The sequence below is a fragment of the Macaca mulatta genome, chromosome 2, assembly GCF_049350105.2.
Source record: "Macaca mulatta isolate MMU2019108-1 chromosome 2, T2T-MMU8v2.0, whole genome shotgun sequence".
Taxonomy (NCBI): domain Eukaryota; kingdom Metazoa; phylum Chordata; class Mammalia; order Primates; family Cercopithecidae; genus Macaca; species Macaca mulatta.
In genome coordinates, this window is record NC_133407.1 from 127991545 (window position 1) to 128017446 (window position 25902).

The 25902-nt window shown below is 43.4% G+C and overlaps 1 protein-coding gene across 1 annotated transcript in view; it reads right to left on the reverse strand.

The window, feature by feature from the left end:
• The window catches only part of PRICKLE2 (prickle planar cell polarity protein 2), a 352914-nt gene extending 339759 nt beyond the window's left edge, over positions 1-13155 (reverse strand). The window contains exon 1 of the mRNA XM_015130445.3: positions 13075-13155. The gene's annotated coding sequence lies outside the window, so the exon portion shown is untranslated. The remainder of the gene's footprint in view (positions 1-13074) is intronic.
• Positions 13156-25902: the final 12747 nt, after the last annotated feature.

The following is a 25902-nucleotide window of genomic DNA, read 5'->3' on the forward strand; positions in this document are numbered from 1 at the left end:
TTGAGTGATGGCGGTCATAATGGGTTAAACCAAGGATGGGTTAAACCAAGGAATAAATGTTTGCAAATCAAAGGTTGTAAGGAGCACCTCCTACCAACTCAAAGCTCAAAAACAATTTAAAAATACATGGAAGTCTTGCAGGAAAAAAAAAATGCTGTTACCACCAAAATTTTACCAAAAACAGAAAAAAAAAAGTTCCACCTCCCAGAACCCAGGAAAACATATGTAATGTGTCCTTCTCTGTGGCGACAAACATGCACCCAAAAATGAAGAACACTCCTCAGTTATCTATTGTCTCCAAACTTTTGGCTTCATAAAGATGAGAGGAACTTGTCATTGTGATTTCCAAACAACTCAGTAAGTTGCTGGAGGAGTTTCAAAGGCCGAGTCACCAAGGATGCAAATAACAGGGAGTATCCCTGGGTCCCTGATTGTGGAACAAAAGACTTTGGGAAATTATATTATCGGGGTAATTTCATAGCGTTGTTGAAGAAAGCAAACACCTGCATTCTTTTAATAAGTCCCCTGGAGGCCTCATTCCTCAGCACTCAAAGTAGGAGAACCCACTCTGGGTGTTAGAGGTACATATAATGAGCCAGTTTTTAAGAATTGTGAAAGCAGTTTCTGCATCACCAAGTAGTGTACCAAACATAAAATCAAATAATGCGCTCATTAAATGCCTTCCACCAGTCAAATGTGCTTGTGTCTGTTTTGCCAATGTGACACCAAAGGTCGCTACATATACTCAAAAGCCTAGGTTCAAAGGCTGGATAACAAACATCTTGTTTATTTTTAGGCTTGTTGACGTATAGTTGGCTGCTGAAAGGAGGTACTGTACATTCCCTCCCTTGACTGATCCCTTTTGTAGAGTTTTCCTCCAGGAATCATTATGCAAATGGCATTTTTAAAGCTGCCCTCCCCCCACACAAGCTCTCCCAGGCAGCCCAATTTACACCAAAGTTTTTAACAAGCTGAATGGAGCCCAATTTAATGTAGTCAGATCTGATTAGAAAACTGCAAGTGGCCTCCTAAGGAACGGGAAGTCACATTGCACTCGATTCCATTTTTCTCAAGGTGGCACCTTTCGGACACCCCAGTAAGCTCAACCCCACAACCTCTAATTTGAAGGAGTTTCCCTTTTAAGAATCTTGCCCCAAATAAACCAACTAGTCCAGGGTTCTTCAGACATTTTGTTCTATTTTAGACACTAGTCAGATCTCATCCCCAGGCCATAGAGAATATAAAACTGTTTTCCCCAAGGTACAGGTTTATATTTAGACCAGAAGAATCAAATGCCAGAGCTAAACACTCTCTGGATTCAAGAGCTTGTAATCTGCAGCCTCGAAGATCTGACTTCAAATCCTGATTCCATTACTTATTGACCAATGTGAATGAGTGCATGCTACCTAACCTCCCTGCAGCCCCATATTTAAAAAGTGGAAGATAAAAGACATGCCTCAGGAAACTGTTTTGAGTAGGAAATGAAGTGATTCCTGAAAGAAACCAAGCACACAGCAGGCCCTCAATAGTGTCTGCTCCTCCTCTACTGCATCTCCCAGAAAGGGAGGGCTTAGCTGCTAAGAGGACTTGCTTAGGGCAGCTGCCCCTGCCAGGTAGTGACTTTATGCCACCCCACCATTCATTTCATCCTTCCAGTCATGACACTCACTCACTGGTTTCTTTCAAATCAGTAGTCACAAAATCTGATGTCTGTAGTGGCCAACCAGTAATGTAAATCAGCAAGGCAGGCCAGGTGTAAGACAATAGGGAATGGTGGAAACTGTGAAAAAGTTGAACATGTTTCATCTTAAAGGAAAAGAATATTAGACTAGTTTTGCCAGATATTGTCATCTTTCCAGAGAAAGCCCAAATCTGAATTTTTACACAATATCTTAAATGTTAGCAACTGGTTTAAAATTTAAATCCTGTGCAATGCTAACAAAATATACCTATAGGCCAGATCTAATCTCAGGAATTTCCAGAGATCCCAGGTTCAAATTTTATATAAATATCCATGTTTCTCATGCTTCAGAAGAGGGAGCTTCTACTTAGGGACTTGTGATCATGTAAATGGAAATGTTTAATGTGGCACAACAGGAGCCAAAAACAATTCATACTTATTAAGCAGGCTGGGGGAAACTGATTAAGTATTGCCTTGATGACATGTTTTCATCACGGACATGAATTTCCATTGTCCAGTTGGTGGGTTGCAGGGTCTAAGAAAGGCCCGTTTTTATGTACTGACCCCAGGGGCAGAGTTTGAAAGTTATCTTTCTGTTATAGTATGCAAACTGTTTTTATAAATATCATATGCATAATTCACTTAGGCAAAACGATTGTGAGGTTGTAGGGTCCAATTCTATCAAACTCCATTTCACCCAAAGTGAGTGTGTAACATGTAATATGAATCTATTATTCCATCAGAAGTCTCATTCCTTTGGAACCTAAAGTCCTATACAAGGAAGCCCTCCATTCTATTTCTTCTAAGTTTAGTCCATGAGACAAGAATCATCACTCCCGTTCACCAAATGAAAGGCTTTTACTCATGATGGGTGATACGGTTTGGCTTTGTTCCAACCAAATCTCATCGTGAATTCCCACATGTTGTGGGAGGGCTCTAGTGGAAGGTCATTAAATCATGCGGGCAGGTCCTTCCCATGCTGTTCGGATGATAATGAATAAGTCTCATGAGATCTGATGGTTTAAAAAGGGAAGTTTCCCTGCACAAGCTCTCTTCTCTTGTCTGCTGCCATGTAAGACATGACTTTTACCTTCTGCCATGATTGTGAGTCTTCCCCAGTCATGTGGAACTATAAGTCCATTAAACCTCTTTCTTTTGTAACTTGCCCAGTCTCGGTCCTGGTGCAGTGGCTCACATCTGTAATCCCAGCACTTTGGGAGGCCAAGGCAGGTGGATCACTTGAGGTCAGGAGTTTGACACCAGCCTGGCCAACATGGTGAAACCCCATCTCTACTAAAAATACAAAAATTAGCTGGGCATGGTGGCATACACCTGTAATCCCAGCTACTTGGGAGACTGAGGCAGGAGAATCACTTGAACCCAGGAGGCAGAGGCTGCAGTGAGCCAAGATCACACCACTGCACTCCAGCCTGGGTGATAGAGCACAACTCAGTCAAAAAACAACAAAAAATTGCCCACTCTTGGGTATGTCTATATCAGCAGTATGAAAACAGACTAATGCAGTAAATTGGTACCAGTACAGTGGGACACTGCTGAAAAGATACCTGAAAATGTGGAAGCAACTTTGGAACTTGGTAACAGGCAGAGGTTGGAACAGTTAGGAGGAAGACAGGAAAATGTGGGAAAGTCAGCAATTTGTTGAATGACTTTGCCTAAAATGCTGACAGCGATATGGACAATAAGGTCCAGGCTGAGGTGGTCTCAGATGGAAATGAGGAACTTGTTGGAAACTGGAGCAAAGGTGACTCTTGTTATGTTTTAGCAAAGAGACTGAAGGCATTTTGCCTCTGCCCTAGAGATCTGTGGAACTTTCAACTTGAGAGAGATGATTGAGGGTATCTGGAAGAAGAAATTTCTAAGTAGCAAAACATTCAAGAGGCGACTTGGGTGCTATTAAAGGCATTCCGTTTCAAAAGGGAAATGGAGCATAAAAGGAAAATTTGCAGCCTGACAATGCACTAAAAAAGAAAATCCCATTTTCTGAGGGGAAATTCAAGCCGGCTGCAGAAATTTGCGTAAGTAAGAAGGAGCTGAATGTTAATCACCAAGACGAAGGGGAAAATGTCTCCAGAGACCTTTGCAGCAGCCCCTCCCATTACAGGTCAGGAGGTTTTGGAGGAAAAAATGGGTTTGCGGGCTGGGCCCAGAGTTTCCATATTGTGTGCAGTCTAGGAACTTGGTGCCCTTCGTCCCAGCCGCTCCAGCCATGACTAAAAGGGGCTAAGGTATAGCCTGGGCTGTGGCTTCAAAGGGTGGAAGCCCCAAGCCTTGGCAGCTTTCATGTAGTGTTGAGCCTGAGGGCGCACAGAAGTCAAGAACTGAGGTTTGGGAACCTCCGCCTAGATTTCAGAGGATGTAATGGAAATACCTGGATGCCAGGGCAGAAGTTTGCTTCAGGGACAGGGCTCTCATGGAGAACCCCTGCTGGGGCAATGCAAAAAGAAAATGTGGGGTTGGAGCCCCCACATAGAGTCCCTGCTGGGGCACTGCCTACTGGAATTGTGAGAAGAGGCCCACCTTTCTCCAGACCCCAGAATGGTAGATCCACTGATAGCTTGCACTGTGCACCTGGAAAAGGTGTAGACACTGAACACTAGTCTGTGAAAGCAGCCAGGAGCGGGGCTATACCCTGCAAAGCTACAGGGGTGGAGCTGCCCAAGGCCATGGGAGCCTACATCTTGCATCAGCATGATCCGGATGCGGGACATAAAGTTAAAGGAGACCATTTGGAAGCTTTAAAATTTTACTGCCCTACTGGATTTGGGACTTGCATGGGGCCTACAGCCCCTTTGTTTTTGGCCAATTTCTCCCATTTGGAATGGCTGTATTTACCCAATGCCTGTACCCCCATTGTATCTAGGAAGTAACTAACCTGCTTTTGATTCTACAGGTTCATAGGTGGAAGGGATTTGCCTTGTCTTGGATGAGACTTTGGACTGTGGACTTTTTAGTTAATACTGAAATGAATTAAGACTTTGGAGAACTGTTGGGAAGGCATGATTGGTTCTGAAACGTGAGGACATGAGATTTGGGAGGGGTTGGGGTGGAATGATATGGTTTGGCTGTGTCCCCACCCAAATCCCATCTTGAATTCCCATGTATTGTGGAAGGGACTCAGCGGGAGGTAATTGAATCATGGTGGCAGGTCTTTCCCATGCTGTTCTCTTTATTATTATCATCATTATTATTATTTTTTTGAGATGGAGTCTTACTCTGTTGCCCAGGCTGGAGTGCAATGGCACGATCTCAGCTCACTGCAACCTCCACCTCCTGGGTTCAAGCTGTTCTCCTGCCTCAGCCTTCTGAGTAGCTGGGATTACAGGTGTGGGCCACCATGCCTGGCTCATTTTTGTATTCTTAGTAGAAACGGGGTTCCACCATGTTGGTCAGGCTGGTCTCGAACTCCTGACCTCGTGATATACTTGCCTCAGCCTCCCAAAGTGCTGGGATTACAGGCGTAAGCCACCTCTGTTCTCATAATAGTGAATAAGTCTCACAAGATCGGATGGTTTAAAAAGGGAAGTTTCCCTGCACAAGCTCTCTTCTCTTGTCTGCCACCATGTGAGATGTGACTTTCACCTTCTGCCATGATTATGAGGCTTTCCCAGTCACACAGAACTGTAAGTCCATTAAACTTCTTTCTTTTGTCAATTGCCTAGTGTGGTGTATGTCTTTATTAGCAGTGTAAAAATGGACTAATACAGTGGGGAAGTAACTTGTTATCAATTACATAACCTACAATTTCCAGGACCTTGAACCCAGATATTCTTCCTCCACATGCGCCCTGTCTTTATTAAACCCTCTTGAAACCACAAACATATATCAACCCCAGGTTACAGGTCATGAAAAGTGGGAGGCACACTACATGCATTCCCCCACCACAACCTCATGAGACAAGTAGTAGTATCCCCATTTTTCTGATGAGAAAAATCAAGGCTCAAAAATATTAAGTCACTTGCCCAAGGCTATTCAGCTAGTAAGAGACAAAGCCAAATCTACAATTCCAACAATGTCTTCAAAGCCAGTCCCTTTAACCACTCAGCTATAATCCTTTCATATAAACCCTTACAAGCTTCATAGAAGTTTCTGTGACACTGGCTAGAAATATACATTTCCCGCAGAGATCATACCCCTATGACTCTCCCATACACAGGCAGGTTCAATCCCTTTGATCTCAAAAAGCTCAAGATCTGGAAGTCATTCCCATTAGGGAATGCTTCCTCTCTCCATAGGGAAATCCCTCTGGGGTACTCATTAATCACATGGTTAAAGGGTGACCTTTGAGTTTTTTGAACCAAGAGACCACAAAATAACAAATTTATTAGGCTCTCCCTCATCCCAACAACCTTAAACTACAGAGGCATCAGGAGGAATGACAACCTTTCAACAGAATGTGGGTATCGCTTTCATGGTTAAAAACAAATAAAATTTATTTTGAACAAAAGACGATTGACATCAATGCTCTGTATTTTCTCAGTAGTCATCAGGCACAAATTGTCACTCAGGGTGATTAAACAAGGATTAATTACCAGGTTGCCATACAAGTTGAGATGTTTCAAAGTTTCAGCCCAAAGAGCACATAAATGTACTCAAATTTTTAAAAGAATGGGGGTGCAAATTGGCACCATCTTTTTGGAGGACAATTTGGCAAGAGCACTTAAAATTTTAAATGTTACCTCCTCTCACCTAGTAATTCCAATTATACCACAGAAACCTAAAATTGGGTAAAACTACACAGGCATGCTGTAGCATGAGAAAAGCTATCATTATATGATATATAATTGGGAACAATGGAAAACAGAGTGGTCATGAAGGGAGAAATTTTGACTTAATCATAATCCATACAATGGATTCTGAAAACTAATAAATATATTAGATGCTTTTGGCTTTTATATACTGACATGGAAAAATGTCCAGAAAGTATTTCTAAGTATGAAAAAAAGTAAGCTATAAAAGATAACATGTAGGATGTGTATTTTCTGTTAAAGCAATATTAATAAATAATCTGAATGAACCTAAGGAAATAAATACCAGACTATAAACAACATATATCTGTAGCTTAGGGGTGAGCAAACTGATTCTGTATAGAGCCAGATAGTAAATACTTTCAGTTTTGCAGGCCATAAGGGCCGTCTCAACTACTCTGCTACTGCAAAAGCAGCCTCAGATGTTACTAGATGAACAGGCACGGCAGTGTTCCAATGAAAGTTTATTTATGGACTCTGAAATTGAAATTTTGTATCATTTTTACATGCTACAAAAATGTTACTCTTCTTTTGATTTTTTTTTCAGCGATTTAAAAATGTGAAAACCATTCTTAGCTAGTAGGCCATACCAAACAGGTAGCAGGCTAATTTTGTCCCACAGGCTGCAGCTTGCCAACCCCTGGTCTAGAAGGTATGAAAAAGAAGGGGTTTCCCCTCTATGATATGTATTTTTCATATGTGCAAACGTGTGAGATAGTTTAATATCTTTAAAATAGTTATGTCTATTTCCAAAAACAGGTAATAATACAGATATACTGGCATAAACTGATATAGTTCCTGCAGAGAAAAAAACCCTGTAAGGTATTTCAACTTCTATCAGGTGTATTATTAAATGCCAATGACATTAAGTGAGCCAGCCTGCAACCTTCTTATCAGCTAAGTATCTTTCCCTGCCTTGGTGTTAGGCATAACTCAATCTACGCTTTCCCCCACCCCCACCCCCCAAAACGCCTCTCCTTGTTTTCCCATTTTTTGGCATGTTAGTGACTGAGGCAGAGTGTTTTTCCTCTCCAAGCAAAATAATCAGTGGGAACCCATTTCTTAGCCAAATTACAATCCATTAAAGGAAACCAGGCCGGCATCACCCCGAATTGCTGCCTCAGTCATCAATCAACACAATCGCCCAGGCAACTAAGGAGGGAGACTTTTCAAGGCACAGTCTTGCCTAGCCCAGCAAGCGCTGCCTCTGGAGCAACTGCATCCCGGCCAAAGCATCCCGGCTGGAAAGGCAGCCGTTATCTGGAAACAAACAGCTCTGCATAATTATAACGATCTCACAACACTCTCCCTGCACTGGGCATTCCGTGTCAGTTGCCCATGAAAGTGGGACTCCAGGAGGCTTGTTAGGAAAGTCCGTCTTTTAATGCTCAAGTTGAATCTACATTTATCAGTAAAGCTGAAACGTTAAAGGGATTACAAGGGGCTTAGAATCCACTGGAGGTTCATTGATCTTGTCTTGCAAGCCTCATCTCCACATGCCCTTTAGAAAATGCTTTGGTCTGTTCCCTAGCTCTTTGGTTGCCTTTGATTTTACCACCATTCTCATCTAGGTTGGAGGGGGTGTTTCCTCTAGCCCTGATTCCAAAAGATTCTCAGATCCCTTTATTCTAAACTAAAATAAGCTATTTGCATGTTGCCCTAGATAGTGGTATAGACCAGGGGTCAGCAAATATTTTCTATAAAGATCCAGATACTAAATATTTTAGGTTTTCTGGGCCATACAATCTCAGCTGCAGCTACTCAAGTCTGCCACTGTAGCACAAAAACCTGTTCATTCAGGATTTGCAAGCTCCAATCACTTCCAGTCCCTGACAGGTAACCTACATATTTGAGCCATACATAAGATGTAAGTAAATGAGTATGACTTTATTCAGATAACACTTTTTTCTGGGTGCCAAAATCTGAATTTCATGTAATTTTCATATGTTGTGAAATATTCTTTTGATTTTTTTCCCCAACCATCTAAAAATGTAACTCATGAGCCATACAAAACAGGAAAAGGGTCACACTTGGCCAGCAGGCTGTATTTTACTGATGCCAATCTAAACTAAACCTTTGCTATTCGAAGTGTTGGTCCCCCAACCAGCTTCACGGCATCATCTTAAAGCTTGGTAGAAATGGAAAATCTCAGGCCCCACCTCAAATCTATAGAATCAGAATCTGAATTTCGAACAAGAGCCCCCAGTAATTTGTATGCAAGTTTGAGAAGTCCTGGCCCAGAACACAGACTTTTGAAGTCAGATGGGGACACAATCCCATTAAGCAGTTGGCTGTGTAACCATAGGCAAATTACTTAACTCCTCTGAGACTCAGTTTCCTTACCCATTAAAATGGATGTAAATAACTGCACTTACCTTCTAGGGCTGTCATGAATGATAAGGTAGAAAAGATGTAAAACACTTTCCTGGCATTGTCAAGCTTTAAAATGGTAGCTGATAGAGAAAGCTTACTTTCTCTTTGGGGGAGATGAGATTGCTCATTCAGGATTTGCAAGCTTCAATCACTTCCAATCCCTGACAGGTAACCTAAATATTTGAAGAGTTCCCTGAACTCAACTAGATTGCTGGAGAGTATGGTGAGCTGCGGTCACGCCCATCTAAAGGGCAACTCCTCAGCTCCTGTCAGACACTGTCAGAAATGCAGGAAAGTATTCCTGATGTTACCTGATCTTTGGATTTTTCAACAGAAGCCAGAAACCTGGGCTTATGTTAGAAAAGGCCTCCTTATTTAATATGTTGTATGGATCAAACAAAACCTATCTGCAAGCTGGATTTGACTCAAGGGCTTTCAGTTTGTGAGCACTACTTTAGAACAAGTAACAAGAATCACAAGAAAATAAGCCAAATTTGGTTTTGGAGCCAAATCCCAGCAGCATTCTCCCTAGCCAGGTGACCTTGGGTTAAGTTACTTAACAACCCTCAGCCTCAGTTTTCTTACCAGGAAAATAATCACATCTATTTTTATAGGATTTAGTGAGGATGAAATTAAAATGTATGTAAAACACGGAAGCACGATCCCGGACAAAGCAAGCACTCGTTCTTATTGCTGATGCTGTTTTGGTATTACCGTAATTATTACTATTATTATTCATCAGTTCTTGGCATGTAGATAAGCAAATCTTCACTGTAAAAATGGCTATTTTTCTCTCCCTGTTCAAACTGGTTGCAAACAAGCAAGGCCAATTAACCCCCACTCAGAAAGCTATCCTGTAGCAGGGTAAGCTAAGTGCTTAGTTATTAATGATTTTGTTCTGGCTGCAGTCCATGAAGATGCCCTAATCTTCCTTAATGAAAATTCCCTCAGCCGCCCAGCCCAGCAGAGTCTCCCCTAGGCCACCCCGGAGTGATGTTTCTTCCAGGATAGGTCATCTGCGGGGAGCACCCTGCAATAGCCACCTTTGCTCCCCAGCTGCCTTCCATCAGGTGGAGGAGAGAGGTCCTGCTGACAATTGTGAGACCTTTGTACTCTAAGACCCATAAATACCTGTCTTGGAGGTTTTTGTTTTTCTGTTTTTGTTCTTTTTAGAAATTCTAAAAAAAAAAAAAAAAAAAAAAAAACCCACATTTGCTACCTAAAGGTGTGGGTGACAACAAAAATGGAAAGAGTGTATGATCACTCAGGAAAATCCCCATAAAATATACATGACTTCAACAGGACCGTGGGCATCTTTCCTGGCACTGAGGAAGCCTCGACGTAGGAAAAGCAATTTGCCATACACAATGCTGGGTGTTTTAACTCAGTGCTTCTCAATCTTTAATGCATACAAGCAGCAGCCAGGGATCTTGTTCAAGCTCAGGTTTGGATTGAGGAGGTCTGGGGCGGGCCAGAGACTTTGCATTTCTAACAATCTCCCATGAGATGATGATGTTGTTAGTACCTGCGTCAGGTGCGAATGAGCACGATCCTCTTCCCTTGCTTCATTTAGGTCTCTGTTCAGATGTCACCTTCTCAGAGAATCCTTTCCTCACTACTTTATCTAAAATGTGATTAGTGGAATAAGGGCAGGAATATTGTTTTGTTCTTTGCTGTGTCACCAGAGTATCAGGTGCAGAGCAAGCCCTCAAATATTTGTTCCTTAGAGAGCTGCCAATTTGACAGGTGAGGAAAATGGAACTCAGGGAACCTAAGTCATTTGCCCAAGGTCACACAGCTTGCTGAAGCCATTGCAAATGCCAGCCCTGCTCTGTCTGGACTTCAAAGCTCCACCATATCAGAGGGAAGCAAAGTTTGTTTACAACACCCTTCCTCCTTAGAATTTTAGTGCCGTCATGCCGGGAGGCAGTAACACAATTCTATCCTGTTTTTAAGAGATGCCTGCTGTGTGGACAAAGTACTGGAAGGGGACCAGGGTGGAAGCAGAGAGACCTGTGAAGGGGATGATGCAGTGAACAAAGGAAACAAGTGATCATCTTAGGGTTCTTTGGCATTTGGGGTGAGGACAGTTCCATTCTCCCTGAGTCAGATCAAAGGCAGCATTCGGCCTCTGTGTCAGGCCTACCTTTTCTTCCTACCCAGGCCCAACTCTCTCTCCAAGGGGCTCATGCTTGCCCCAGTGAGAGGGCTGTAAAGTGGGTTTCAAACTGCCAAAAAGAAGACCGTGCTGTGTAACCCAGAAATAGTTATCTCTCTTCTCCAAAAGGTCACCCAAAAGTATGCCAATAGGAAAAGGAGGGGGTAAGAGCAAGGAGCCGCTTCTTTTCCAGCAATGGGTGGAAGTGCCATAAAAACCCTATTCATGAAGCCGAAGTGGTCTTTCTGCTGGGGTAGGGCAATTGCTTCAGCATGAAAATCTGTCAAAGCCTGTTGAAAGGGTCTCTTTCCAAAAGAATAGTTCCATAATTGGGCTGAAAACAAAACACTTGTTTTCCCTTTGCAAAATCAGCCAGATTAAAACAGCTTAAAATTCTTCAAAAAGCTGTGATCATGAAGGTCTAGAGTGGCCCTGGACCCCTAGCATCCCCAGATACACTAGTTATGTCTCCTCCTGAGCAGTGGTTGAAGGGATGCTAAAAATCATGAACAAAATTAGCAAGTATTTATGATATGCCTGGGACTGGACAAAGCTTGTGTTTTTCAGATCTATTTAATCCCTACAATCACGCTCTGCATTAAATGCCATTATTATGCCCACTTAACAGTAGGCAAACTGGGAACTAGGGAAAGTAGTGACAGACAGGTGATCAGGGATCACACAGTGAAGGAGAGAAGTCAGGCTACACACCCACCCTGCGCCACTGCCCCACAAAGCCCCTGTTCAGAAGTTGACCCAAGGGCTGCAGAGTAGGTGAGGAAAGGAAAGTTGGAAATCACTTACTCTGCTGTTCATTACTCTGCCTCTCCCACCCCCATTAGAGCACAAGACGAATCAAAAAGGAAGCACTCAGTAGTTTTGTTATGCTGGATTTGGTTTAACAAAATAAGACCTCTACACCTATTCTCATTTTTTCACCCATATTCATATTTGGGACACACAAGGGTCTGGCCTACAGCACACCGATTTGGGCTACCACATCGGTACCACTGATGAATGTCTATGTCTGCCAATTACATATTTATAAGGTCGTCTGCCTTGACTCTGACACAGAAGTTATTAAATGCTCGGGAGCCATAAGGGTTGCGCTCAGTGCCCTGAAACAAAGGCAAAGAGGCTGCCAGACCCATCTGAAGCAGGAACAAAAGCATTTAATTTCTGAAGGAGCTGGTTGGGAGTTTTCTTGTAACTGGGTGCCCAGCACACATTACAAATGGGGAAAAGTAGAGATGCACTAATGGGGTGGGGGTGTGGAATCAAAGCAGGCTTTTCTGCCTAGCATCCAGAAAAAGCCCTCTTCATAAGCAGCTTGAGTGGTGGAGAAAGGGGGAAAGATGCACTAATCCAAGAGAGAATGTGTTATGATATTGCACAATTTTCTCCTGTCACCAGTTTTTCCTTTTCATGAAGACGCCAGGGAGGATTCACCTCTTGCTTGAAATCAGCAAACTGACAGCTTGTAAGCCTGCACCCCAACTTTTCCCAACCAGAGCCCCAGCAGCCAGATGCATTGGGAGGGCACCCAGCTCCCTTGTCTCCCAAACATAATCATTCCAATCCAAGCTGGGGCTGCCTGGAAGTCAACACTCAAAGCACATTTAATAAGAAACATCTGGCCACCGAAGAGGGTTGACACGGCGCAGGCGGGCAGCAATGGGTCTGTGGTTGGGACCCAGAGTTACAGGCGCTGAATTAAAAACACAATTGGAAAACACCAGCTAGTCCAGGGAATCCTACACACACAGCACTGTGGCACTTGGCAACACTGTCATGCCCAGGGTGAATTGTTTTGGAGTGAGTTACCTAGACACATAGTGCCAGTGCTAGGGATCCACAGTTTTCACATCAGGGAAACGCAGCCTGAGCCCGGCTCTCCTGCATCCCCCAGTGTCTGGCCACCACTTCCACCTCCAATATTTGTAGCAGATGTAGCTCCGCTCTTAAAGAAACAGCCTTTGCATTCTTTCCATGTGACTTACAAGTGAGATTTAAGGCGCGGGGGGAATATATATATATATATATTACATATTGCATATTTTTTCTTGCTGTAGTGTTGTGCATTTAAGGCTTCCTACCTCCATTTATGCAAGGCGAACCCAGGGCACTGGTCACCACAGGCGTTACATGGCTGGCCTCGCTCTATCCGCCCCAGTCCGGTCAACTTCAAAACAAAAAGAAAACACACGCATGTCTCCACCACGGGGGCTCCCTCCACAGCCCCACTCGTGTCCCAGGCAGGATGGCCTGCCCCTCCCACCCCACCTCCTGTGATTTGAGTCAACTGTTCCTCTTCTGTATGGGGGCACGGGGCGGGGCGCTGCCAGTGCCCCAGGGGTGGTCTCCCGTCTGCCTGGGGAAGGGTGCGCGGACCCAGGCAGGCTGCCTCCGGCGTGGGCACCACACCACCTAGAAATGGCCACGGCTGGGGCTTTGTCTCCCCCAGACACCTTGGTCACGGGTTTCTAAGAAACAAAAGCAAGACCCTTCAGTTCCCTGGAGTCCGCAAGAAGCGAGCATCGCTGGACTGGGCTGGTGCTCCCGGAAAGGGGGCAGCAGAGGACACCCCAAAAGACAGCCTCAAAGTCCAAGTCCCCGCTAGAGCTCCAAGTGGCTGGACGCTGGAGCTTTAGTGCTGGGATTCCGATTTGCCTGGAGGGAGGGGGCTTTCCAGGGATCCCCCAGACTGTGACCCTGAGGGCCACGGTTCGGGTCTCACTGTCGCCCAGCCGGGGGTCGGAACCTAACCCCTCCCGCGCCTTCGAGCGCTCTCTCGCGCCCTGGACGCGCCCCGCCCGCGGGGCTGGCTTACCTGGGGCCACAGGTGCGCAGCCGCGGGGCGCAGTGGGGCTGCGCGCGGGCGCTCGCGGCCGGCTGGAGGTGCCCGGCGATCGGCCCCGCTCGAGCGGGGGACACTCACCGAGCGGCTGGAGAGTCTTTTCCGGGAGCTCCGGCTGAACATGGCCGGACGCCTCCTGCTCGCAGCGCCGTCCGTCGGTCCGTCCGCACCGCGGCCGGGAGGGCGGGTCGCCTGGGCGGGCACCCTCGGCGGCCGCTGGCCTGGCTGTCTCCGCCTTGCAGCCCCCGGCTCTCTCCGGAGCTCACGCCTACCCCTCCTCCCTTTCCTTTGCCTCTCCCTCCCCGCCCGCAGGTCCCTCCCTCTCTCCCGGCATACCCCCGCCCTCCCGGGTTCGCCCCGCGGTCCACCGGCTCTTCCCATCCCTCCCCCGCACCCAGCTGGGGCCACTTTCTCCCTTTTCCTGGCTTCCAGGCCCACTGGGCACAACTCCCGGCGCTCACCTGGTCCCGCCCCCGAAGGCTCGTCCCTCACCCTTGTCCCCAGCCTAGGGGCAGGGACCGTTTCACGCCCCCCTGCCGCTGTAGCTGGGGTAGGGGAGTGGAGATGGAAGGATGAGGGTTGAGTTTTTTAAAGGTATAATCCACATACAGTAAATTCACCCTTTTTTAGTGCACAGTTCTGCCAGTTTTGACAAATTCGTACAGACCTGTAACCACCACCACAATTAAGCTATAGAACAGCCCTCTCACCCTCGAAAATGGATTATTTTAAAAGTTTGTACTGTGCCTGGAATCTAGTGTTCATTAGGTGTTGGGAGAGGAAGAGGAAGTGGAGGAGGAGGAGGAATCACGCCCCTATGTAATTGTACAGTGCCTAGAATATAGTAGATGCTCATTAAGTAACTGTTGAATCATTGTATTCAAGCTTTAAAACCATCACGCCTTTAGTGCCTTTTCTCCCATTACCTTTTCCAACACTTATTAGCTGGTGATCTCCCCAAATTAACCTCTTTGTGCCTCTGTCTCCTTATCAATAATAATTTTTTAAATGATGTAACAAGAGTCCTTATCTCACACCATTGTTGAGAGAGCTGAGTTGGGACATATATAGTTATTATAACAGGCACAGACTAAGGCTCATTAAAGATTAGCTGTCATGGCCAGGCATGGCTCACGCCTGTAATCCCAACACTTTCAGAGGGGGAGGCAGGACAATCTCTTGAGGCCAGGAGCTCCAGACCACCTTGGGCAATCTGACAAGATCCCATCTCTATAAAAAGTAAAAAATTAGCCAGTCATGGTAGTGTGCACTTGTAGTCCTAGCTACTTGATAAGCTGAGGCAGGAGGATCACTGGAGCTCAGGAGTTTGAAGTTACAGTGAGCTATGATGGCCCCACTGCACTCCAGCCTAGGTGTTAGAACAAGACCCTGTCCTTATAAAATAAATAAAAACAAAGATTAACTGTCAAAGAGGGAAAAACTTAGTAAGTCTGAGAGATTCAGGTCACGTGCCGGCTTATCATTGATGTTTCTACTCAAATATCACCTTCCCTGAGAGAACTTTCCTGGCCCCCACTGTAACATCTCTCACACTAATATGATCTCGCACACACTAATACGATGTGTAGCATACATTGAAATGATCTTGTTTGCTTATTTATTTGTCCTCACCCAAACCTAAGTTGCACAACAGAAAGGATGTTGTCTTCTTGGCTTCAGTCGCCCTAGAACCTGTAACAATGCCTGCCTCTAGTAGGTTCTCTATAAATATTTCTTGAAAGAAGACATTCTTCTCATTGTCAAAAAAGAAAACTGTCCAAACTTAGTGTTTTACAGATGAGACACTGAACTTTGATAAGAAAAGGTGTTTGCCTGGAGTGGCACAGCAAATGAGTGGCAAGGCCAAACCACCTACACACCAAATTCAAAAGAATAGGGGCCACAACTCAGACATACCCAGTGGATCAGTGTCAGCTGATTGTCTTCACTGCCTAGACAGTCAAGTTTGGTTTTGTTTCTAGGCCAGAATTAGGATGAGGCAAAGAAGGCCTTTACTTTGGGAGCAACATGTGCTGGGGTGCTAAGAAACTCAGTAACCAAAATAAACCATGTTTTTATTCAATATTCTAAAGAATCAAAGATAACACCAAAAAAAACCTCCATGATGAACAGAATATCATTTTAAATAAAGACAGGATTCTACCCTTTACTTATATAACCCTGCCTCACTCACCTCATCTTAATCGTGGCCCTGGTAAAAATGTTCCAATACTCAGGGACATTAAGCATAGATTTCCTTATATTGCTTTATCTAAGTTACTCACCACCCATTATCACCATTAGATGATATACCCACAGAGGGTAAATGCCCCGGCTTTTTTATCTCTTCATTAGCCCAGGCTTAGCACAGCATCTGACTCATTTCAAATGTTCAAAAAACATTTGTTAAATAACTAAATCTAAGGCAGTAGATTAGGTAGGGGGAGGGGGAAGGGATGTTAGCAATCACAGCCGGAGATTGTAGTCAGTAACAGGACCGGATGCTCACCTGGCTTTCTCAGCAGAGCACCACACACCCAGCTCTGCGGCCTTGTATCTAGAGGAAAAGGCCAGGAAGTTACGGAAGTGCTCACATTGTGATTGTGGCTATCACCTATCAGTATTTTAATTATGAAGTTTTAGCAAAAGTCAGTAACAAAATTAGTGCATTACAAGTTTCCAACAGATGGAGGGTGAATATCTTGAGGAAGTGTTGCCTTATTCACATTCCCTCAATGGAGCTACAAGAGCTAGGAGCAGGTGTCTTGCCTCAGATGTGGCTGGTGGAGGGTGCAATGATAACATCATTGGGAGCATGGGTGGAGTGTTTCTGGCCTTTAACTTTTGTTGTGTGATCAAAGAGGAGATGCCAAGAAGATGTGAGTGGACTTTAAATGTTGTATGAATAAGCCATGTGCATGTGGCCCAATCCCAACCCACAAACAATGCTCCAAGGGTTTCTCCTGATGCTTGCCATAAAAAGAACCCCTTCCTAAGCCCAGTCCCCACTGCTCTATTTCTTCTGAGTCTCCTCTGAGTTTGAGCCAGTATTCTATGGGCTTATTTACACCTGAGATTCATGTATGAGAGGTAGTATCTTCCTTATCTATTCAACAACCACTTTATCTTGCTTAGGAAGACAAAGTTTAGTAACCCAGGAAGGAAAATACATTCTTGCTGTCAGCTGCAGGTGAATAGTAGACAATTTCCTTTTGCTTTATCACTGCATTTGCTGTTCATAGACATCTTTGATGTATGTTCTTTCTTCATCTCTCAAGGCAATACAGTTACTAAAGGAACTTGAAGAGATCCTCATACACAATTGTCAACATGGGAAGACGCCTTTGCTATAATGTAAGGTGGAAAAACAAAACCCGAATAGACTGTTTGGGCCTGTAAATGCTCCTAAAATATGCATCAAGAAACTGGAAAGAAATACACAACACATTAAAATGTATTGATCGTGAAATTATAAGGTTTTGTTTCCTTTCTGCCTCTTAAATCTATTTCCTATAATGAACATGTTCATTTCATAACCAGAAATGTAAAAGTATTTATCTAAATTGAGAACTGTGCCCTTGTTGCCTGAGGTCTTCTTACATCAAATCTGGATCAGCTGCAGTGAGAAGCTCTGTGTCTCCCCTTCTCTTGACCTATATATAGGTTCCTGTCTTGTGTAGTTTGGCTTTTCTATTTTTTTTGTATAAATCTGTGACTTTTAAGCCAGGCAAAGCCTCTGGCCCGCTGTTCTCACATACCTGCGGGAAACCTCAGCAATGTGTCCAAAAAGTACTTTCTAAACTAGGAAGGAATACAATAGCTCAGAGCAGCTTCACACATGTGCACACTTATTTCCGTAACCTACCAGAAACAATTCTGAATGTGGCAAAAGGAGTAAAATCTCCCTGAATAGTAGCCAACACTTAGCAGCTCTATCAAAGCGTCCTCTGAGTCAGAAGTCTGCAAATGGTAATTTTAAAAAGAGTATTTAAAGCCATGGGTGGTGGGGGAGTTCAGGATGACTGGAAAGATGATTTTTTTTCTTAGTGGTGGGATTATAGAGGGGCTTTCCTCCTCCTTCCCAATGAGCACTCTTCTGTAGTCTATACATTTTCTTGTCTAGGCATGAATCAGACATATGTCATCAGAAAGAAATCAGGAGATAACTGGAATACAGAGAGCAGTGCAGGTGGGCTATTTCACAGGATTTAAATAATCTTGAATGTATAAGTATATCCTAATATATTTAAAGCAAAAATATCTGAAAAGATATAAAGTACTACACTAAACAACATATATCTTTTTCTTTGAAAAGCCTTGGAATTTTGTGGTGCCATGGGCTCAGCTTATCCTGAAAAGTAAATTACAAAAAAAAGAAAACTGTAGTTGGAGGGACAGTCACAACAGTGTTGTTTCTAAGACGAGAAGAAAAATCACGCGTGATCTGAATACCTAACATTAAAGGATCCATTAAGTAAAAATAAATAATGGTACATCCTTCCAATGGCACTCTGCCCAGATGTTAAAAATGATGTAGGATATGAGAAAATGTGTGTGAATATTGTTCCAGTCTAAAATCAGGCTACAAAATAACAATATGAATTTACATTTGCAGAAGATTTGGGGTACCTCTTATACTTTCAAAAATACACACATATTGGAAAAAAAAGAAGTCCACCAACTACAACAACAAAAAATGTTACTGGTTAGGATTGTTTTAGGGATTGAATTTTAAGTGATTTCATAGTTTCTCTTTTGCTTATCTAATTTTTAAAAAATGAATGTGTTTTCCTTTTATACTAATTAAAAGTGAAAATATAAAATAATTACTTGACTTTTTTTTTTAAGATGGAGTCTCACTCTGCGCCCAGGCTGGAGTGCAGTGGCACAGTCTCGTCTCACTGCAAGCTCTGCCTCTCAGGTTCACGCCATTCTCCTGCCTCAGCCTCCCGAGTAGCTGGGACTACAGGCATCTGCCACCACACACGGCTAATTTTTTTGTATTTTTTTTTTTTTAGTAGAGACAGGGTTTCACTATGTTAGCCAGGATGGTCTCGATCTCCTGACCTCATGATCCACCTGCCTCAGCCTCCCAAAGTGCTGGGATTACAGGTGAGAGCCACCGCACCCAGTTAATTACTTAACTTTTTGAAGTTCTTGAAGACTAAGAGTTATCTTTAGATGATAAAATATAGGGGGCTGTTGTTACTTTTTCTTATCTATATATTCTTAATTTCTACAGGAAGCAAGTATTGTTTTGAATTAAGAAACACTTTGGAAATATAAATGGATTTCAAATATTCATAATTATCATGTATGAAAAATACTACTTTTCTTTAGAAGGAAAAAATTTCAAATTTTATTTCTTTGCAATTTTCTAGAGTTGTTTTCCCCATGAACATATGAGTCTTTTGTAATAATAATAAAAAAAAAAGTGTATTTTTGGTGCAGCTCTTCTGTCACTCCCTTTAACCAGGGATTTGAAGACTTTTGAGTACTGTGCTCCCTGTTTTCTCAATAGCCCTAAACAAGCACAAATATGCAAAGCTGACTTTTGGATAATCCCTTTCACTTGTGTCCCAGTCTACTGTTTGCAGAGTACATTCAAAACTATTACATTGGGACTCCAAGACTCACAGTGAGGTCAGAAAAGGAAACAAACACTCGCTGTAGCTGTGTGACTTCCCTGACAAGTATGCTGGTAAGAGAAGGGGGTTTCAGAAGGAACGAAGCCTAGGTTTGTTGTCCCAAGTTTTCATGATCCCTTCCCGTCTTCGGGGATAGCTTTCTATTAAGATGTTCTCTCTCTCTGTCACATAGACACACAAGCAAACCCACACAAGATTGCCCTGCTGTGCACCTTCTGGGCACACCCAGTGCCCCTTCACACAAAAAGGCATTTGAAGGACCCACATGGGTCTGAGGTAACAGCATATTTTGGGGGAGTTGAGTGGACTTTCTCTTGCTGTTTTCCCCTTGACTGCATTTGTTTCCCCATAATCCCCGACCACTCTCTCCAGCTCACCTGGCAAAGCTGCTCCTTTCCCTGAGCTCTCCTGCAGCCTTTGTATTATTTTTCTGCATTGGCTGAATTTGGCATAGCTTCCATCAATTGAATAGAAACCATGAAAAGGGGAGGAGAGGCAGTTTCCACACACACTATTTCCCCTAGTTCCCTAGTCTATGCTTGAGTGTCATCAAGAAACCAAGGTTATTGGTTTGCCACACAGAGCTCATTTTTCTCCTCAATTCTAACTCAAAAATAAATTCTCTCCCTCTGTCTGACACACATACACCCAGAGAGAGAGAGAGAGAATGAGAGAGAGAGAGACATTTAATGGCCTCTGTCTCACTGAGATTCCGAATTACTGAGTGGTTCCCAACCTTTCTGTGCTTATACTGTCCAATGGTAGAATTTTGGAGAGTTCAACTGAAGGGATTAAAAGACTCAAAACAAGACCAAACAGGTCAGTAATGAGGACAAAGCAATTGCAACTATAATGTAGGACTGGTTGCCCTTTTCACTTGGCCTTTAGCACTAAGCCTCTTTAGAACAATGTCTCTTAAATTTGGCTGCGTATCAGGAATGACTTGGGAACTTTAAGAAAATTCTAATGTCCAGGCCACACCCCAGACCAATTAAAGCAGAATCTCAGGGGGTACAGCCCAGCCATCAGCATTTTAAGAACTCCACATGTGATTCCAGGCTGCAGTTGTACAGTAGAACTGTGGACTGCATGACCTTTTAGGCAAAGGCTTTTCACGGCCAGGTTCTTTGGCCGAGATTTGAATCTGCTATGCTTTCTTCTTCTTACCAGAAGCTGTGTCCAGCTTGATACCCACTGGAATGACCTCATCAACAGTAACAGTTTATAACATATCTAAAGAGGGTGGGCCTGGGATTCTGAAGGGCTTTGTGTTTGCTATGCCTGGGTGCAGGCAGCGAGTGTGGAGCACTTAGGACAGGGCTAAACTCAGCTGTCTTGTAAAGGAATAAAAGAATGGGTGAGGGCTAGGGAGGCTGACAGAGGAGAATCACCTTATTGGCTGTGCAGACAGGGATTCAGGGGAGAGATGTGTCCAATGGGGATTGCTCGAACAAAATGTTGTTCAGTGCCTCAGCTGGCCCCACCGCAGATGTAAGGAATCTTCTGTAAAACCATATTATGTTCAGATGCTTGACATGCCTAGCTCTTAGGGAATCCTGGAAGAGGGCTGAGCTTTGTGTTGAGGCTGGCAAAGGGCCATGTCTGAGCTTGCTTCTGGTAACAAGAAGGAAGTCTACACCTGGGCTTCAAGAGTGTAAAGTCAATTACAACAAATTAATTATGCTCATTGGTCGGAATGTGTTGGAGCACTTGTGCTGGGCTCATGGCACCCTGTTAGAGACCCACTGGACTAAGGCCTGGTTAATGCTACAGAAAAGGCTGGCTTCTGTGCTCAGATGAACATCATGCAACAGCTTCTGATCACAGAGGACAACCAAACCGACAATGTTAATGAATTGTTAAAAAGTCTCCAGTTCCAAACAACGGCATGGATTTCACTTCTCCCATTTACCCTAGCTTCCCAACAGACCAACAGATTTCTTTAAAAGCCCAGAGCTAAGTGATTATTTCGGTTGAGGCAGAGATTTCATGTTTTGGGAACAATTTGATCAAATGATCTGATTTTTCAAGGTTTCAACCAGTTGGCCTGTCTTACCTGCAATTTCCATGAAGCATTTCTTTTTCTTTCCTGTCAGCCCTCTGAAAACCAAACCTGACATAATATCTTGATAAGACCCCTTCCTGATTCTTTCCATCTGGGAAAGTTGTCTCATTTGTCTAGCCCAGCAGTTCTTAACCCTGGCTACACACTAGAATAATCTGGGGAGTTATTTTCTTTAATATGTCATGTCTGGCCCCATCCTAATCAATTAAATCAGTATTCCTGGGACCAAGCAATGGTTAGTTTTCTTAAAGCTCTCCAGGTGAATTTAAAGTCCAGTCAGGATTGAAAGCCTTGAATCCATCTCTTTTCCCATAATTTCTTTACTCATCGTCCTAGATTTTCCTTCTCTGTGCTCATGCTACATTATCCTCATCCTACCTTTGTACCTGCCCTCTCACTATGCAAAGTAAACAGTATATCTCTTTTGCATAGATAACAGGAGAAGGAGACAGATCAGGACAAGACCTTTAATTCTTTGCTTCTCAAAGGTGATGTCGGAAACCAGCAGCCATGAAATTATCTGCAAGCTTATTCAAATTGCATAATCCTAGTTACTCAGAATCTGCATTTAAACAAAACCCCTAAGCAATATGAATGCACACTGGAGTTTAAGAAGCACTGTTCCAATTAGCCCATAACACATCCTCCTTAAAGGACCATCCTACAGCCCCTCTGTGATTGGCCAGAGTGGAACTATGTGGTTCAAACCCTCAGTCTCCCCAGGTACTGGCTCTGTATGAAGCTCTATTTTAAATGCTTCTATAGACCATCATTCATTTTAACCTTGCTACAGCTCTGTGGGATAGGCTTACTATTATTCCTAACTGGAATAAAACAAGGTTGAGAGAAGTGAAGTGACTTGTCCAAGCTAGTGACAGATTCAGGATTTCAACACAGGTTCCATTTGATTCCAAAGTTGGTTCTCTTTACAATAAAACAGATATCACAGTGCTTCATCCAGAAACAGGTGGGCACAGAGTAGGTGAGATAGCTGGTGAAATTCTAGCTCTTCTTGCTTTGGACTGAAACTTGAAGACCCTTTCTCTGCTGCTGCCTCGAACTTGCAAGACCCTTACTCTGCTGCTAGCAATGAAAGAGAGACCAGTTGTCCTGCTCTAGCAGCAAGTCAATATCTCACCTTGGAAATGACTTAAAAAAAAAAAAAAAAGTGGTGTTCTCATCACCACTGAGAACTCGTCCAAGAGAGCATAGTCTGTTTGGCCTCTTGGCAGGACCCTTCTGAATATGTAGTTCATTTCCTCTTCAGCAGAGAATTTGGTCTCTTGAGTATTAAAATGTACACTTTTCTTTTGTGTTCTCTTTTTGCAAGCCAAAAATCGTCCAACCAGACAACTCTTTCTCTGTCATGTATGGGACATGTACAATTTTAAATGGTTGTAAACAAAACAAAACAAAACAAAACAAAAACATTAGAACTTCAGTTTAAATGAACTAAAACTTCCTACATAGCATGCAGATGGGGCCAGTATGGCCAAGATGTTAAGTGCCCATCAAGTCACCTCTTTTGTCTTCTGAACAGGATAATCAATGCCATAGACTAGGTTGAAAACTAGATCCAAGCAGAGGCCCCTCACATTCCTTGGGCATGTAACAATGGACAAGTAGTAGACTGAATTGTCATTTCTTCATAAAAGTGGTTGCCAGGATTTGGTTCTGTATGAGTCAGAGCAGTCTAGCTAGTCCAACGAACAGCAAGTCTCACAGGCCTATCAAAAGAGCTATTTCATGCTTTTGCTCACATCACAATCTGATGCAAGTGAGGCAGGGGAGGGGGCAAGAGGAGGGAAAGAGTGAGTGGGAAGGTGGTGCTCTGCTCCGCCTAGACATTCAGGCCAATGATTCTTCTAAGGGCTGCATCTGCCATCTTCCAGAACTGCAATGTCCAATATGGCAGTGATATCATATGTGACCATTTACACTTAAATGAATCAAAAGTAAAAATTCACTTTCTCAGTTGCATTAGCCATATTTCCAGTTCTCAATAGCCACATGTGACTAGATTCTACTATACTAAATATGCACAAAATAGAAGATTTCCATAATTCCAGAAAATTCTATTGGACCACTTCCTCTCAATTTCAGAGTGCTCCACTGGATTGTCTGAATCTGACCTGCAGACAAGAAAAGAGAAGGTGAAGAGTCAGCGAGGAGTGGTGGACATATTTTCCCCAAATTTCATTGGCACAAGCTTGAGACATGGCCTCCTTTACTGCAAGAGAACTGGGAAGCATCAACTAGCTTTGTGCCTAAGAAGAGGAGAAGCATGGACATGCATGAGCCCTTGGCATCCCTGTCCCAGTGTCCTTATCAGAATTGCAATACTATCTCACACTACATTCCTTGTATTCCTAGGAGAACTGGCCAGGCTTCTAAAGAACATAACCTTATTTTGGATTAGGCCTCAGAGATGTTAACTCTTGCTGTTTATAAGAGTTGACTCAGATGCAGAAACTCTGACAACAGTTAACCACTTCACTTGAAAGAGAAAGCCTCATATAACATTCATCTCATCAATGGCAAAGTGTATGAAAAAGTGATTCTATTTTTATATTCTAAATCGGGAGTTGGCAATTTTTTCTGTACAGGGTCAGACAGGAAATATTTAAGGCTTTGTGGGTCATACAGTCTTTATCGCAACAATTCAACTCTGCAATTATAGTACAAAAGTGCCATAAATGAAGGAGCATGACAGTGTTTCAATAAAGCTTTATTGACAAAAGCAGGCGGTAGGTCCAGTTTGGTCCAGCATAGTTTGCTGGCTCCTGCTCTAAGTCTTTACCAGGTCCTCTTCACTTCCTAGCAGACTCACCTTTCTCTTCTTCCTGTCCCCTCCAAAAAAGAATGGTAAAAAGAAAAATGGAAATGTTGACATATGTAGAGAGCCAACATTTTGCAGTGCTAAGCAAGTTAATTTAATTCTCACAACCCATTTACAGATGAGGAAGCTGACACAGAGAGAGATTAAGTCATCAGGCTTAGCGCATGAAGAGACTATGATTCTAAGTGTGATGCTATAATTCACTATAAGTCACTGGTGCATGAAGCAGTATTGTTTAATATCCCCCAACATGGTAATCAGGGAAGAACTCAGCCATAGACATTATCAGAGGGAGGGAACTAGAGTAGGGCATGGGGAAAAAAAAATACATACCTGAGTTGGTAGTTAATGGGATTTGTTTGTGAACACCTATGACACCTGTTAGGGGTGGGGAGATGGCAAGGAGAATGAGGAGGAAATGTGTAAACCATGTAGGAGTCTGTGGTCTTGCAATGAACAGATGGGAAGTCATTATTGTGATGAACACAAGGCTTATTAATGTGCAACAGTGCCCAATTGTAACCCTCTCCTGTCATTTTCAATAAAGGGAATTTTGTCTTTGATGTCTGCTTCTCCTTTCCCCAGTTTCTGGCTTAAAAAAAAATTCAAAATCAGGATGTTGGGCAAAAAGAAACAGGCCCAGGTAGAATGGAAGAGAGGGGAAAGATTTTTGTTTATTGGATATTTCGTGGGCTCTCCTTTGTTGTGAAAAGTCTGGGTAATGGGCAAGGCAGAGAGAGGGATGAAGGCAGACAGAGAGGCAAAATCAATCTAAATACTGTATTGCTGAGAGAGAACAGAGGTCAAAGACGGAGAGCCTGAAAGGGCAAGTGGGCTGCTCGTGGAGATGTTTGGGGTTGGGATGGTGAATGAGAAGCTCTGGTATAACTGAGAAAATCAAGAAAGAAAGAGAAAAAGATTTTGAGAAATGCTACCATGGGTTATCAGCTGGGCCCCTTATAACATTCTGTGGGTATTGCAGGTAAAGTTTCCATTGTAATTGTTTTTGCTTTGGAAGATGTGACTGTATGCAGAGATTGGACCACATGGGGCCTTGGAATTTATTTGGGTTACACCAGCAAAATGTCTCCATTTTTTGCTCCCTGAATTGGAGGAATCCAGATTATATGAAAAAAAAAAAAAAAAAAAAAAAGAATTGCAATAGGCACAGCAGTATAAGAATGGAAAAGGCTAGCTCTTGAGGTAGAAAATTTTTCATATCTACAAGTGTTCAGGTAACCACCTATTGTGATATTGAGGAGGAAATGCAGGAGCCATAGGGAAGTGGGTTCCTCAACCTGGCTAAAAATCAAAAGAATCACAGCTTTCACAACGCACAGACCCAGGCCCCTTCTATTTCTGTCATGTTGTGGAGCACTGACCTTTTACAAAAGCTCTCCAGGGGATTCAGAGCTTTGGGAACCAAGGATGCCAAGAGCTGGGCAATGTGATCTCTACTGCCGCTTCCAAGCCTGACAGCATTATCCTCCACAAACCTCTCCTTTGTAAAAGCAT